The sequence below is a fragment of the Puma concolor genome, chromosome B1 (genome assembly GCF_028749965.1).
Source record: "Puma concolor isolate L17-30 chromosome B1, mPumCon1.1.hap2, whole genome shotgun sequence".
NCBI lineage: Eukaryota > Metazoa > Chordata > Mammalia > Carnivora > Felidae > Puma > Puma concolor.
Window position 1 is genome coordinate 161,624,933 of NC_141670.1, and position 15,743 is coordinate 161,640,675.

The following is a 15,743-nucleotide window of genomic DNA, read 5'->3' on the forward strand; positions in this document are numbered from 1 at the left end:
AGAGACAATCCCAAGCAGGCTCCACACTATCAGTGCAGAGCTGGACAAGGGGCTCAAACTCATGAACTGTGAAGTGACCTGAGCTGAAATCAAGAGTAAGCTGCTCAACCCACTGAGCCACCCAGGCACCCCTCTAGGATATATTGTAAATGAAAAAAGCCAAGTATAGGCAAAAGTTAATTTGTATAGGGTGTACATATGTTTTTGCTTTATATGCAGAAACTAGCTCTGGAAGGACACAGAGAAACTTGTAACTTTGGTTATTTGAGAGAACTGGGTAGCTGGTGAAAAAAAGACTTCCTTGTATGCTTTTTGCATCTTTCAAGTTTTGAACTATATCAACAACATGAAAGGATGATGTTTTAATTGAAAAGGCTGAGAATTAAAACACATCACAAAATAAGAATAACTAATAGTTTCTTTAATAATATTTCTTTTTCCTTTAAAAGATAATAAATAACAGAAATTGTGGAGTTATATGTTGCACCATAAGATCTGGACAGTTGAAAGCTCTCTTTACAATAACTTTGTTTGTTTGTTTTTAGTTTAATTTTATTTTTTATCAAAAAATTTTTTTTAATGTTTATTTATTTTTGAGAGAGAGAGAGAGAGAAACAGAGTATGAGTAGGGGAGGGGCAGAGAGAGAGGGAGACACAGAATCTAAAGCAGGCTCCAGGCTCTGAGCTGTCAGTACAGAGCCCAACGTGGGGCTCAAACCCATGAAAAGCAAGATCATGACCTGAGCTGAAGTTGGACACTTAACCACCTGAGCCATCCAGATGTCCTGTTGTGGTTTTTTTTTAAGTTTGTTTATTTATTTTGAGAGAGAGAGAAAATGAGCGTGAGCCAGTGGGGGGGTGGGCAGAAAGAAAGGAAGAGAGAGAGAATCCCAAGCACTGATAGTGCAGAGCCTAAGATGGGGCTTGAACTCACAAACCATGAGATCAAAACCAAGAGTTGGACACTTACCAACTGAGCCACCCAGGTACCCCTACAATAACTTTGAATCAAAGAAAAATCCAACAGAATATCCAAGACTAAACTGCAAACTATATAGAAGACCAATATTATGAAATTTCTAGATATTTTCATGGTTTCAAAGTGTCTCTTCATATATTGTTTATTAGTTGTAAGGAGCACATGAGCATACAGTGAAGAAACTGGGCAACACCTTGACTGGATGATTGAAATTAATATTGTCATAGAGGCAGAAAGATATCTTGTGATACCCTGAAAAGGTCACAAATCACTTATGGCAATGTAAAACCAGGTTGTAATCAGAAGTAAACCCAAACTGAAGAACTGATCTATATATATATATTTTTTTTTTAAGTTTATTAACTTACTTTGAGAGGGAGAGACAGAATCCCAAGCAGTTTCTATGCCAACCAGCACAGAGCCCCACACAGGGCTCAAACTCAAGAACTGTGAGATCATGATCTGAGACCAAGTGTCCATTGCTCAATGACTAAGCCATACATGAGGCCCATCTGACCTGTATTCTTTTAAAAATGTCAGTGTTGTGAAACACGGGTTATTTCACATTAAAAGAGACTAAACAGACATGACAACTAAATTCAACTAAATGTCTTCCTGGACTGGGTCTTGCACTAACAGGAAAAACAATATTATAAAGAACATTATTGGAACAATTCACAAAATGAGACTATGGATTATAGATTAGATTAAAGTAATGTACCAATAGTTTTGTATGAAATGTTGTCCTTCAGGGGTGCCTGGCTGGCTTAGTAGGTAGGGCATGCAACTCTTGATCTTGGGGTTGTGAGTTCAAGCCCCATGTTGGGTGTAGAGATTACATTAAAAAAAGAAAAATCTTAAAAAAATGAAATGTTGTTCTTCAGAAGTACATGTAATTGTAGTAAGAGCTGTAGTAAAGGAGAGTCATATATGCAATTTACTCTCAAATGGTTGATAAAAAATTATGCATAATTATGCATGCATCGATATACATCTATAGAGACAGTGAATTATAAAGCAAATGTGGCAAAATGTCAAAAATTGATAGATTTTTTGTGAATGTACTGATTGCAACTTAATTGTTCACTTTAAAGTGGATAATTTTAGGGTTCCTGGGTGGCTCAGTTAGTTAAGGGTCTGACTCTTGATTTTGTTTCAGGTCATGATCTCATGGTTCATGGGTTCAAGCCCCACACTGAGCTGTATGCTGAGAGCATGGAGCCCGCTTGGGATTCTCTCTCTCTCTCTCTCTCTCTCTCTGTCCCCCAAACATAAATAAACTTTAATAAATAAATAAGTGAAATAGTTAATTTTATATTATGTGAATTTCACCTCTATGAAAAAAGATTGATGGATTTCAGCAAAGGGTATTAGGGCATCCAGGATTTCTGTGTACTAATCTTGCAATATTTCTATAAATTTGAAATTATAAAAAATAAAGAAGAAGAAGAGGGGTGCCTGGGTGGCTCAGTCAGTTAAGCAGTTAAACATCTGACTTTGTCTCGGGTCATGATCTCACAGCTTATGAATTCAAGCCCTGTATTGGGCTCTCTGCTGTCAGCACAGACCCTGCTTCGGATCCTCTGTCTGCCTCTCTCTGCCCCTCCCCTGCTTGCACTGTCTCTCTGCCTCTCTCAAAATAAATAAACTTAAAGAAAAAAGTTACAGAATCTCTATGTGTCACTTAGTTTCCAGGAAAATGGACACCCTAATAGGTGGTTCAACAGAGAAGATTTAATTTTGAAATTAAAGCACTTTAGACAGATCTTAAAGGACAGAAAGAAGGAAAGGGACACTGAGGTAACTTCAAGGTAATGCCTACAGGTAGCAGCTGCCATGCTCTGACAGAGGTCCCATCGAGCTGAGACTCAGGCCTTTGAGGGGGTACAGTGGGGCTGGTTCAGGGAGCATGGGAAAAGAATCTGGAGGCTAAAACCAGCTGCTGTTGCTACCACCATAGTAAAAAGGCATTGATGGCTGAAGTTTGAGTTTCCTTCTCCTGCCTTCAAGCCCCTCCTCTAGTATCCCCTACTGGTAGAACCTAAAAGCAGCCAGCTGACACAGAAGAAATACAGCTTGTAGAGTTCCAGCCCCACCTCACAAAGCCCAGCATGGAGGATTCAAAACCACTAGCATGTAAGACTCAAAGTACTTGGAAAAGCAATTCTTTCTGGATTTGGATTTGACAGATAATAGCTTAACAATAGACATGCTCTACATATCAGAATTCTGAGATGCATATATAAAGCCCACCTTGAAAGAAAAGTCACAGTCTTAAATACAAAGACTAATATAGATTGATTCACGTTATTTAATAATAATGTATATTTATTTAAAAAAAATTTTTTTTCAACGTTTTTTATTTATTTTTGGGACAGAGAGAGACAGAGCATGAACGGGGGAGGGGCAGAGAGAGAGGGAGACACAGAATCGGAAACAGGCTCCAGGCTCTGAGCCATCAGCCCAGAGCCCGACGCGGGGCTCGAACTCACTGACCGCGAGATCGTGACCTGGCTGAAGTCGGACGCTTAACCGACTGCGCCAGCCAGGCGCCCCAATAATGTATATTTATTTAATGTATCTTATTTAATAGTAGTAGTATTAGTATTAGCATTTGTAACTTCTATAAACTGACCTCAAACACTAATCTAACAAATACTGAACCACTGCTCCTATGGAAAATATAGAGTAAGCTTCCTGTGGCCCTCTGGTCACAATATTTTTGTCAAATAATCAATGCATAACTTTGTTTACGGGTGTTTTGCTTAAAAACAGCTTGTTTATTATATATTGTTAATAGATTAACATTGAAGTTATGTCCAACAGCACTATAACTCATGTCTAAATAAAGCTAATCTAACACATGTAATTTTTCCTTAAGGTACATCACAACATTCTTGCACTTAGGGAACATTAGGCAGCACCTCAGCACTTAATGTAAGGGTATAAACAGTGAAATCACAAGTAAATAGATAAACAGCCACACAAAAATGTGGAATAAGAAGGCAGCGTGTCACCTTATTCAACCTCAGATAGGAACAAGAACAACAACCAACTCATTTTTTTGCCATTCTACACATGTCTGAGAATGACTTCAAAAGCACCTGAAGACTGACTGTATGTAAGTGTGGTAGGCAATATTGACATAGCTCTAGCGATCCCTAATACCTGTATTCACACCCTTGTGAATTCTCTTCCCCTGGAGCATGGACTAGACCTAATGATTTCCTTCTAATAAATAAAATTCAGCAGTAGTGATGGATTGGAACTTCTGTAAGTAGATTACTGTAGGGAAGGAAGAAAATCCTTTGCCTTTTATCCTTCTAAGTCCTCAGCTAGGGCCTTTGTAACAAAAGACATATTAAAAGAGAAAAACAAAATGACATTATTAACATGCATATCTCATATATACATGGGAGAGACTTGGAAAGAGTAACTCAAAGATGTGGCTTAGAACTCTGACTTATATATATCTTCAACAAAGAACAATAAATCTGTAGAGAAATGACAGGGCAAAGGAAAGTAATTTTACATTTCCAAGGGTGGCAAACTGTGGGAAAGTAAATATATGGGAAACTAATGGCAAATAAAAGCCAGTTAGGGATGCCTGGCTGGCTCAGTCCAAAGAGCATGTGACTCGATCTTGGGGTTGTGAATTCAAGCCCCACTTGGATGTAGATGTTACTTAAAAATAAAATCTTAGGGGCGCTTGGGTGGCGCAGTCGGTTGAGCGTCCGACTTCAGCCAGGTCACGATCTCGCGGTCCGTGAGTTCGAACCCCGCGTCGGGCTCTGGGCTGATGGCTCAGAGCCTGGAGCCTGTTTCCGATTCTGTGTCTCCCTCTCTCTCTGCCCCTCCCCCGTTCATGCTCTGTCTCTCTCTGTCCCAAAAAAAATAAACGTTGAAAAAAAAATTATAAAAAAAAAATAAAATAAATAAATAAATAAATAAAATAAAATAAAATCTTTTTTTTCTTTTTAATTTTTTTTTAACGTTTATTTATTTTTTTGGGACAGAGACAGACAGAGCATGAACGGGGGAGGGGCAGAGAGAGAGGGAGACACAGAATCGGAAACAGGCTCCAGGCTCTGAGCCATCAGCCCAGAGCCCGACGCGGGGTTCCAACTCACGGACCGCGAGATCGTGACCTGGCTGAAGTCGGACGCTCAACCGACTGCGCCACCCAGGCGCCCCTAAAATAAAATCTTAAAAAAAAAAAAAGAAAAGGCTATTTAGTAAAATTTGTTATGTAGATTCCTCTAGTGTCACCTCCAGGACGCTATGGGTCTAAAGTTGTCTCTGGTAATTAACTTTTGTCCTCTCTGGTAGAAAGGGGAGGAGGGATACCTTTTAATATTTATGTGCTACTTTTGGGCAAATGGGGGAGGGCAGGGAGATTTTCTTGTATCTGCTTCTCAATTGTATTCAGCTCAAAATAATTCTTATTTTTGTTTGTTTTAAGTTTATTTATTCATTCTGAAAAAGAGAGTGCATACATGCAAGTGGTGGAGGGGCAGAGAGAGAGGGAGAGAGAGAATCCCAAGCAGGATCTACACTGTCAGTGCAGAGCCTGATGTGGGCCTTGATCTCACAAACTGTGAGATCATGACCTGAGCCAAAATCAAGAATTGGACGCTTAACTCACTGAGCCACCCAGGTGCCCCTCAAAATTATTTTTATAACAAAGAGACCTATTTTGGGGTGACATATCCTGGGTGACATATTCCTTCATTACAAAATACTGCTACTGTCATCTTACTGGTCCTTTTTATCCTCGGCTGTTCTCTCATGCCTGCTCTGTTGATGAAGGCCAGCTGTCAAGGAATTAACAACCAACCTCAGACCAATAGCTAAAGGGGAACTGAGCCACTGAGTGAGTTTGGAAGTCGTTCTATCCCAGTTAAATCTAGGGATGACTGTGTTATTGGCCAATACCTTGAATGCAGCCTCACCATAGATCCTAAAGCAGAGGGCCCAGTAAAGCTGGGATTTTTGACCCACAGAAACTATAAGATAATACATGTATGCTGTTTTACAGACACATGGGAAGACGCTCAACATCACTAATCTTCAGGGAAATGCAAATCAAAACCACAATGACATATCACCTTACACCTGTCAGAATGGCTATTATCAAAAAGACAAATAACAAGTGTTGGAGAGGGTATGGAGAAAAGAGAACTCTTGTACACTGTTGGTGGGAATTAAAATTTTTTTAATGTTTATTTTTGAGGGGGAGAGAGAGAGAGAGAGAGAGAGAGGCAGAGTGTGAGTGGGGGAGGGGCAAAGAGAGGGAGACACAGAATCTGAAGCAGGTTTCAGGGTCCAAGCTGTCAGCACAGAGCCTGACGCAGGGCTCGAACCCATGAACCATGAAAATATGACCTGAGCCGAAGTTGGACAATTAACCTAATGAGCCACCCAGGTGCCCCACTGTTGGTGGGAATTTAAGTTGGTGCAACCATTATGGAAAACAGTATGGAGTTTCTTCAAAAAATTAAATATAGGACCAGCAATTCCACTTCTGGGTATTTATCCCAAGGAAACTAAAATACTAACTTGAAAAGGTATACGCACCCCAATGTTCACTGTAGCATTATATACAATAGCCAAGACACGGAAACAACTTTAGTGTTCACTGAAGGGTGAATGGACAAAGAATATGCAGTATGTAGGGATGCCTGGCTGGCTCAATTGGTAGAACATGAAATTCTCAATCCTGGGGCTGTGAGTTCAAGCCCCACATTAGGCATGCAGCTACTTTAAAAGAAAGAATATGTGGTATATATAAAAACAATGGATATTACTCAGCCATAAAAAACAATGAAATCTTGCCATTTGTGACAACATAGGTGGACCTAGAGGGTATCATGCTAAGTGAAATGAGTCAGAGAAAGGCAAATACTATATGATTTCATTTATATGTGGAGTCTAAAAAACAAAACACATGAACAAACAAAAAGCAGAAACAGACACATACATACAGAGAAGAAACAGATGATTGTCAGAGGGAAAGAGGGTATGGGAGGATGGGCAAAAAGGAATGAGGGGAGTAGTAGGTATAGGCTTACAATTATGGAATGAATAAGTCACAGGGATGAAAGGTACAGCAACAATGCATACAGTCAATGAAATTGTAAGTGTTGTATGGTCACAGATGGAAGCTACACTTGTGGTGAACACAGCATGACATACAGAGTGTCATATCACTATGTTGTACACCTGAGATGAATGTACCAGTGTGTGTCAACTATAATTTGATTTTTTTTAATTTTTTTTTAACGTTTTATTTATTTTTGAGACAGGGAGAGACAGAGCATGAACAGGGGAGGGTCAGAGAGAGGGAGACACAGAATCTGAAACAGGCTCCAGGCTCTGAGCTGTCAGCACAGAGCCCGACGCGGGGCTCAAACTCACGGACCGCGAGATCATGACCTGAGCCAAAGTCGGCCGCTTAACCGACTGAGCCACCCAGGTGCCCCTAATTTGATTTTTTTTTAAGTATGTTGTTTTACATCACCAAGTTTTAGGGTAATTTATTAACAATAATTAGTAATAGGCAACTAATACAATAAGAAAAATTAAACAAATTAAGCACTGTGTATAAAAACATTTTTAAAACCAGAATAAACATAAGGAAAGCAAAGATTGGGTGCCTGGGTGGCTCAGTCGGTTAAGCATCCGACTTCGGCTCAGGTCATGATCTCACGATTTGGGAGTACGAGTCTCACATCCAGCTCTGTGCTGACAGCTCAGAGACTGGAGCCTGTTTCAGATTTTGTGTCTCCGTCTCTTTCTGCCCCTCCCCCTTGAGTGCTCTCTCTCTCTCTCTCTCTCTCTCTCTCTCTCTCTCAAAAATAAATAAACATTTAAAAAATTTTTTTTAAAAAAGGAAAGCAAAGATCAAATCCAAAAATCAACCAATTAGAGATTTAAAAAATTGTAGAACTGAAAAATAAATCCAAGAACCAACTCTTTGAAATGCAGTAAACTACTAACTTACCCAAGAAATAAAAAAGAAGAGGGGCACCTGGGTGGCTTAGCCAGTTAAGCATCCAACTCTTGATTTTGGTTCAGGTCTTGATCTCATAGTGAGATTGAGTCCCATGTCAGGCTCTACACTGACAGTGGGGAGCCTGCTTGGGATTCTTTCTCTCCCTCTCTCTCTGCCCCTTCTCTACTTGCACACACATTCACTCACTCTCTCTCTCAAAATAAATAAGCATTAATAAAAATAATAAAAAAGAAGAAAACATGAATATACAAAATAAAAATGAAGATGGGAAAATAAGCACAGATACAGAAATTTTTCATTTTATTTTTTGTTTATTTTTGAGAGAGAGAGAGAGAGAGCGGGGGAGGGGCAGACTGTGGATCTGAAGCGGGCTCTGCAATGACAGCAGGGAGTCTGATGCCACGCTTCAACTTACAAACCATGAGATCATGACCTGAGCTGAAGTCAGACACTTAGCTGACTGAGCCACCCAGGTGGCCCTAGAAAAAGATTGTAAAGTACTTGGTTGAGAGGTAGGTCTACTCTCTGTTGGTACTATGTCTCTTCAGCTTGAGCAATAGCTCCAATAAAGCTTTGCCTGCCTTTACTGGGCAAAGGAAAGAAGAAAGAAAGAAAAAAGTACTTGACTGGAAAGAAAGAAAGAAAGAAAGAAAGAAAGAAAGAAAGAAAGAAAGAAAGAAAGAAAGAAAGGGAAGAAAAGGAAGGAGGAAAGAGAGAGAGAAGGAGGGAGGAAGGAAGAAAGAAGAAAGGAAAGTACTTGATTCAACTTTATAAATTATTAAAATTACAAAAAGAAAATGTTTATTTCATACATGAGTCCCTTCCTTTTCCCTATGGGGAAGTCAAATGATATAAATATAGGCTTTGTGGCTTTATCCTATTCTCTGTAATTGAGGGTGAAATTGGGTGAAAATCTTACAAAGCAGTATTTTTCAATCTGCATGTCACAACCTATCAATGGTTATGAAATCTGTGTAGTGAATCTTGACCAGAATTTTAAAATAACATAGAATATAAAAATCAGAGTGGAATACATGTTATTAATAAAATATAATAAGGTTAAGTGTTGTTTTCATAAAACTTGTACTTCAGATACGTGTGTGTGAATGTGTACACATTAGTTGTGGTATAAAAGTGTATTTTTTACTCTTTGTCCAAGTCAAAAGCATTTGAGATTCACTAGTGCAGGTCTCGGGGTATGTGGAAAGTAATTACATACACAAAGATAACTCCCTAGAGTATCTTTAATTGGGAGCCCCAACACAGAAACAGGATGGTACAACTTTTATCCATTAAAATGTATGCCACGGGGCGCCTGGGTGGCGCAGTCGGTTAAGCGTCCGACTTCAGCCAGGTCACGATCTCGCGGTCTGTGAGTTCGAGCCCCGCGTCAGGCTCTGGGCTGATGGCTCAGAGCCTGGAGCCTGTTTCCGATTCTGTGTCTCCCTCTCTCTCTGCCCCTCCCCCGTTCATGCTCTGTCTCTCTCTGTCCCAAAAATAAATAAACGTTGAAAAAAAAAAAAATGTATGCCACAATCTTATAGGTTTCAAACTGACTCATTTTTTCCAGGGGTTAACTTTGCTTTCTCTACCTGCTGTATAGTATCATTGGCGATTTCCATCTGTTCCAATGATCTTGTATTTCATGGCAACTGTTAGACTTCTTCAGTTTTATCCATTTTAAAATTATGGGTGCATGTTTTTTATATCGAGAATTTGTTCATTTCTTGCTACATGGTGGATTCCTGAATTTTATGTTATTTTTCCTTTAGTTTTAAGTTATATATATGTTTTCCATATGGAATCTATCTGCCAAACATATGGAAAAACAAAATAAAAACACTGAAGATCAAGCCATTTCACCAGCCCTTTGGGTTGCCCTTACCTCCTAACTTAACTCCTTCTTCCTGCTCTTCTCTGCTTTCCTCCTAAATATTGCATTGAGAAGGCATATTGGCATTCCTCTCTCTCAGCCTTCACTCTGGGGGAAGGGCTGCCATGGTATAAATAGACCAATGGAAAAGCCTATGTATTAGGGAACTGAACACTGGCTAACAGCCAACAAAGACCTGAGCTCTGACAACGGCCACACAAGTGAGCTTGGAAGTGGATCCTCCCCTAGTTGAGCCTTGAGACGACTGAGGATCTGTCCTGGCTGACAACATAATTGCTTCCTTGTGAGAGACCCTGAGCCGAAATGAAGGACCCAGCAAAGATGTATCTGGATTCTTGACCCACAGAAACTGTGAGATAATGTTTGCTGTCTTAAGTTGGTATGATTTGGGGTAATTTGTCACACAACAAAGGGGCAAGTCACCCATTGTTTGAGCTTTGGTAGGAGATGTGGCTCAGCCTCTATCAGAGGTGTTGAAAGGAGCCAGGTATGGTTTGTCCTCAATTCCTGATGAATTTGGGCACATGTGAGCACATGACCCAGGCTCACCCTATCCAGGAAGGGCCTAGGATTTAGCGACCTAAATCCCTAAAGAAGTAGGGATGGCTGAGGAATGATTCTTTACAATGCCCTCCCCTCACCCCCAGCTACACCAAGTGTTCCACAGCAGAGGTACCAATGCCAACTTCCTAGCAAGACTGTTCCTTCAGAGGACTCTGGCCCTCAATTTCCCTTATCTTTAAAATGGAGATAACAACAGTTCCTTTAATGTAGGTTTGCTGTGAAGATTACATGAATCCAAATGAAGTGCTTAGGTCAGCATACTGGCATACAGTAAGTGCTATTTTATTTTATTAAAAAAAATTTTTTTAATGTTTAATTAGTTTTGAAGGAGAGAGAGATGGAGAGTGAGCGGGGGAGGGGCAGAGAGAGGGAGACACAGAATCCTAAGCAGGCTCCAGGCCCCGAGCTGTCAGCACAGAGCCAGATGTGAGACTCGCACTCACAAACCGTGAGATCATGACCTGAGCCAAGGTCAGACACTTAACTGACTGAGCCACCCAGGGGCCCCTAGTAAGTGCTATTTTAACGTTGACTTTTATTATTATTTTACACGTGAGGAAATTAAGGCCCAGAACAATAATTTGCCAGGATTGGAACTCATACTGAACAAGTGGAAGGGGATATAAGAAAATGGGAGCTCCTTACCCCTTTGCTTTTAGGAAACTTGCAGAAAGATGCTCTAAAATTGAGAGTTGCTGACACTGAAGACAGAGAATCAATGGGAGAGTTTTGAGTAACAATGTGGAGTCATGCATTACCACTCCCAAGGCATTTGGTCTCCCCTGCATGGGAGAGAGTTCAGATTCCCAGTGTAGTTTGCTTCTTCAGGGTTGAGCTGCTAAGAAACCTTGAATTGAGTAGTGGGATCAGGGCAGCTGCACGTTTTCCCTGTGGGCTATCTCAAATAGTTAACACTTACCGTGTGACTGGCACTAGTCTACCACATTCTTTTTTTTTTTTTTTTTTTTTTTTTTTTTTTTTTTTTTTGGCATTAACTTATCCCAGAAACCTTATGGGGTAGTTATTATCTCCATTTTACAGATGAGGGAACTAAAGCACAGAGAAGTTAAGTAACTTACCCAAGGTCACACAGCTAGTGAATAGCAGAGCTTTGAATTTGGGCAGTTTAGCCCCAGATTATGCTCCTAACCACTGTGTTTCCTTGCCTCTCAGGTGAAGTGGTTCAGTCCTCCCAACCTCTAAGCAGTCTCGTGCAAGCGCTCAGCCACTACCTCATGTGCTGGTCACTATGGTCGGCTGAGTGCTGGTGCCCAAAGATACCCAAATCCTAATGTCCAGAACCTGTGAATGTTACCTCGTATGGCAAAAAAGATTTTACAGATGTGATTAAACAGAGATTATCCCAGATTATTCAGGCAGGCACTAACTGTAATCACAAGTGCCCTTTGACAGGAAGCCAGAGGGGATTTGAGTAGAAAAGAGCAAGTAGGAGACCTGAGGGTGGAAGCAAGAGGTTGGAGTGATTCAAGGAAGGAGTCCGGAGTTAAGGATGAAGGCAGCCTCGAGAAATTAGAAAGGGCAAGAAAATGGATTCTGCCATACAGCACCAAAAAGAGCCACTCTGCCTACAGCTTGCCTTTAGCTCAGGAAAACTGATTTCAGACTTCTGACTTCAGGAAGTGTAAGAAGGGGCACCATAATGGCTCAGTCAGTTAAGCATCCGACTTTGGCTCAGGTCATGATCTCATGGTTGGTGAGTTCAAGTCTGGCATTGGGGCTCGCTTCAGATCTTCTGTCTGTCTGTCTGTCTCTCTCTCAGCCCCTACCCCACTCGAGGTCCTCTCTCTCTTCCTCCCACTCTCTCTCTCTCAAAAATAAACATAAACAAAAAAAAAGAAGCACCATATTGCAGAGATGCTGAACCAAAAAAAAAAAAAAGTGTAAGAAAACAAATTTGTGCTTTTTTAAGCCACTAAATTTGTGGTCATTTGTTACAGCAGCAATAGGAAACCAATACAGTCACCAACTTCAAGGGTGCCTCATTTCTGGGGTCACGGCATTAGGGCAGGGATTACAGGCAATTCTACCCCCTTCGTCCCTGCCCCCCATCAGTCATCTGTCACATCATATGCCAGCAGCTTCCATTCCTTCATTCACATATTTACTGAGTGCCTCTTAGGGTCTAGGCACTACTAGAAGTCCTGGGCTTATAATCAGCAGTAAACAAGACAAAAATGTTACCTCACAGCTTCCATTCCAATGGAAGAGAGAGACCAAACACACACAAATGAAGAAATAAATTCTCTGAAGACAATTTGTTTAGCTTAGGCCTCAGTCATCACTCACCTGGGAAACTTCACCTGCTGTTTCATGAAAGACATCCTTGTCCAGTTTCTTTGTGAGCCAGACCCTGTGTGAGGCTCCTTCACTCTTGGGCCCCCTCACCCTAACCAATGCATTTACCACACCAGAGTTCTTTCCTTTTTTAAAAAATTTTAAAAGTAATCTCCATGCCCAACATGGGGCTTGAACCCATCACCCCGAAACCAAGAGTTGCGTGCTCCACCACCTGAGCCGGCCAGGTGCCCCCAGTGTTATTTCTTCAATGGCCCATCATCTCTGAGGGATCAAGACCAAATTCCTTAGCATAGCTCAAAAGATCCTTCTGGCTTTGGTTCCTGCTCCCCACTCAGCCTCATCCCACCCTTCCCTTGCTCTGTCTGACCTTGCCCTCCAGTTCAGCTGACCCGCTGGTGTTTTTTTAACAAGGCCAGGACCCTTCTCTAGGCCTTTGTCGGCCTACTCACCTGCCTAGGATGCCCTTCCCCATTCCTCTTATGGAAAGCCTTACCAGGACCCCCAAGTCTGGGTTGGTTTTCCAAGGTTGGTCTCCTCCTTGGGGAATGGGACTGCCCACTTCATTTGTCTTGGAATTGTTAGTGTGCTGTACAAAACCTCCAGGCACACAAGAAGCCCTCATAAACATTTCCTGAATGAACGAGTGTAAGTGAAGAGGTTTCGCACATCTAACCCTAGGAGTGAAGAGAAAGAAGTCATTCATGAGAGCTAGGTGTGCCTTTCAGAGAATGTGAAATTTCAGACATGCTTCGTGGAAGGGCCAAGGCTTGGCAGGGCTTCTCCAGGCTGGCAAGCTGGAGCGGGTTTTGGGAGACCAAGCTGAGCTTAGAAGGTTGGGGAGGAGGCTGAGGGGAGGAAGCTTATTAGTCATGGTTGCAGGAAGGAAGTTTGAAGAAAACAGAAAGGTTTTTAAAATCACCTTGTTGAGGTGCGTGGGCCTTCATTATTTAGGTGTCAGAAAACTATTACAGGGGGCAAGTTGTTGGGCTTCGATGTACTGGAGCATTAGGAGGCCCTTCTCTAGAGACGTGTTACAAAGAGCCACTTCTTAACGCACGTCTCTGCCTGGTAAACCACTCATCCCTGAAGGAAAGAACTGGAATGCTTCTTCCTTTATTTGGGCCAGGCTGCTTTCAGATGGCTCAGACTGCCCCCCTGGGAAGGGAGAGGAAAAAGGTAGGAGGAAGAAGTCAGAGCTAGGAGGCAGTCAGGCCCCAGAGAAGACAAGTTGCTAGAGAAGCCCCAGAATCTTCAGTGGGCTGATTCTGCTATCCGAAGGCACTCTTAAAGCTGGAAGCGGAGTGGTATTGTCTTTGTGTCTAAAGCTTGTTTATTCCCCTGGGGCTGGTTCTTTGATTGCTGTGCTTTAGAATATTTGCATATCAATTAGACACAATGGGACAATAGTCACACAAACCCCCAGGTGGGCTGGTCTCTGGACAGAGTTGAAGGAAGGTTGACCTTCAACTCTTCTGGGAATCTCTACAGCAATTTAAGGGACTGAAGAGCTTATTCAGAAGATGGGCTGGGTGGGGCCCAAACTTGTATTCTTTTTTAACTGTTTTCAGGCTGAGAGGAGATAGGAGAGGATGACATTTCTCTCTGGTACCAGCTCCCCAGCTCCCCCTCACGCCAGCCCTGCGTGCTGCCACTTTTCTCCACATCCCCCCACGCGCTGCCACTAAAAGGGCAGCACCCCACTCCAGTTGCCACCAGATGTAGAATTTTCCAAGGGGCTAGCATTTCTGGTTGTTCCTGATCTGTGAGTGAATCCTGATGCCAAATCTCTTCCCTGTGTCTGTGTCTTGATCCCTTCATCAGCCCCACATGGTGTCATTTCACTCAACATTTCTTTAAAGACTGGTGTTGTCCTCTCATACTGAAGTGGTTGCTACTAGTGACATTGTGGAACTTTTGCAGAAAAATGGAACCCTTCAGTGATTGGGGAATAAAAAATGTTTAAATATAATTTCAAAAAAATTGAGGACCTTATATACATAGACATCATGCCTCTTGTAGAAAAGATTGCTCATCACTAATCCATGCTTGGTTTACTGCCTTCTCAAAGTTTCACAGGAGAGGCATACAGGTCCCTTAGTAGCCAAGACTGTGGGATCTGTGAACCTTGAGGCTGTGTCATTTATTCCGGAAGCTGACACACAGCTGACATTCAGTAAACACATTCGTATATTTAGGAGCGAAGCCACCAGTAGTCTCTGGGCTGACTTCTCCCTCATGCCCCACCCTTTCTGCATAAATCATCAACTCAGGTCTCACTCCTGCAAAACCAAACCAAACAAGTATCTCCATAACCCCTCCCCCACCTCACCCCACTACCTCACTTGCCCCTGCAGGCTTCCTTAGCTCCCTTTGTAGGAAAAAAGAGCTCCACTTCTATTCACTCACTATCCCCCAATATTATGAAATCTGCTTTGAGTATCCATTACTCACAGACACTGTACCCACTATATTCGTCAGTAGCCTCTTCATTGAGAAACCAGTCCGGCCCTGTTTAGACTTTAGCGTGTGCTGTTGTTGATGGTTTTACCTGGACATGCTTCCATCATGGCTTCCCCAACGACATGCTATTCCAGTTCTCTAAGGACCTTTTCAGGCCACCTCTCCCCTCCTCCACTTCAGAGCCTTTTGTAATTTTTACTCATGACCTCATAAACACAGGAGTTGCCAAGGATTCTAATGCTGATCTCCACCCCCCCCCACACCCTTTGGCTCATCTAGACCATTGCTCCCAAATGTGCTCCACCTGGACCAGCAACATTGGCTTCATTGAGAGCTTGTGAGAAATGCAGAATCGCAGGTCCTACCTTGAGCTTCCTGCATCAGAATCCGCACTTTTACTGAGTGACTCATCTGCACCTTGAAGTTGAAGAAATTCTGGTCTATAGCAGTGTTGTCCAATAGAAATATAAAGTGGGCCCCATGTGTAATTAAAATGTCTAATAACTACACTT

General features: G+C 41.9%; 1 protein-coding gene across 1 annotated transcript in view; it reads right to left on the reverse strand.

Moving 5' to 3' along the window:
- The window catches only part of REST (RE1 silencing transcription factor), an 85,868-nt gene extending 70,530 nt beyond the window's left edge, over positions 1 to 15,338 (reverse strand). The window contains exon 1 of the mRNA XM_086704972.1: positions 15,320 to 15,338. The gene's annotated coding sequence lies outside the window, so the exon portion shown is untranslated. The remainder of the gene's footprint in view (positions 1 to 15,319) is intronic.
- Positions 15,339 to 15,743: the final 405 nt, after the last annotated feature.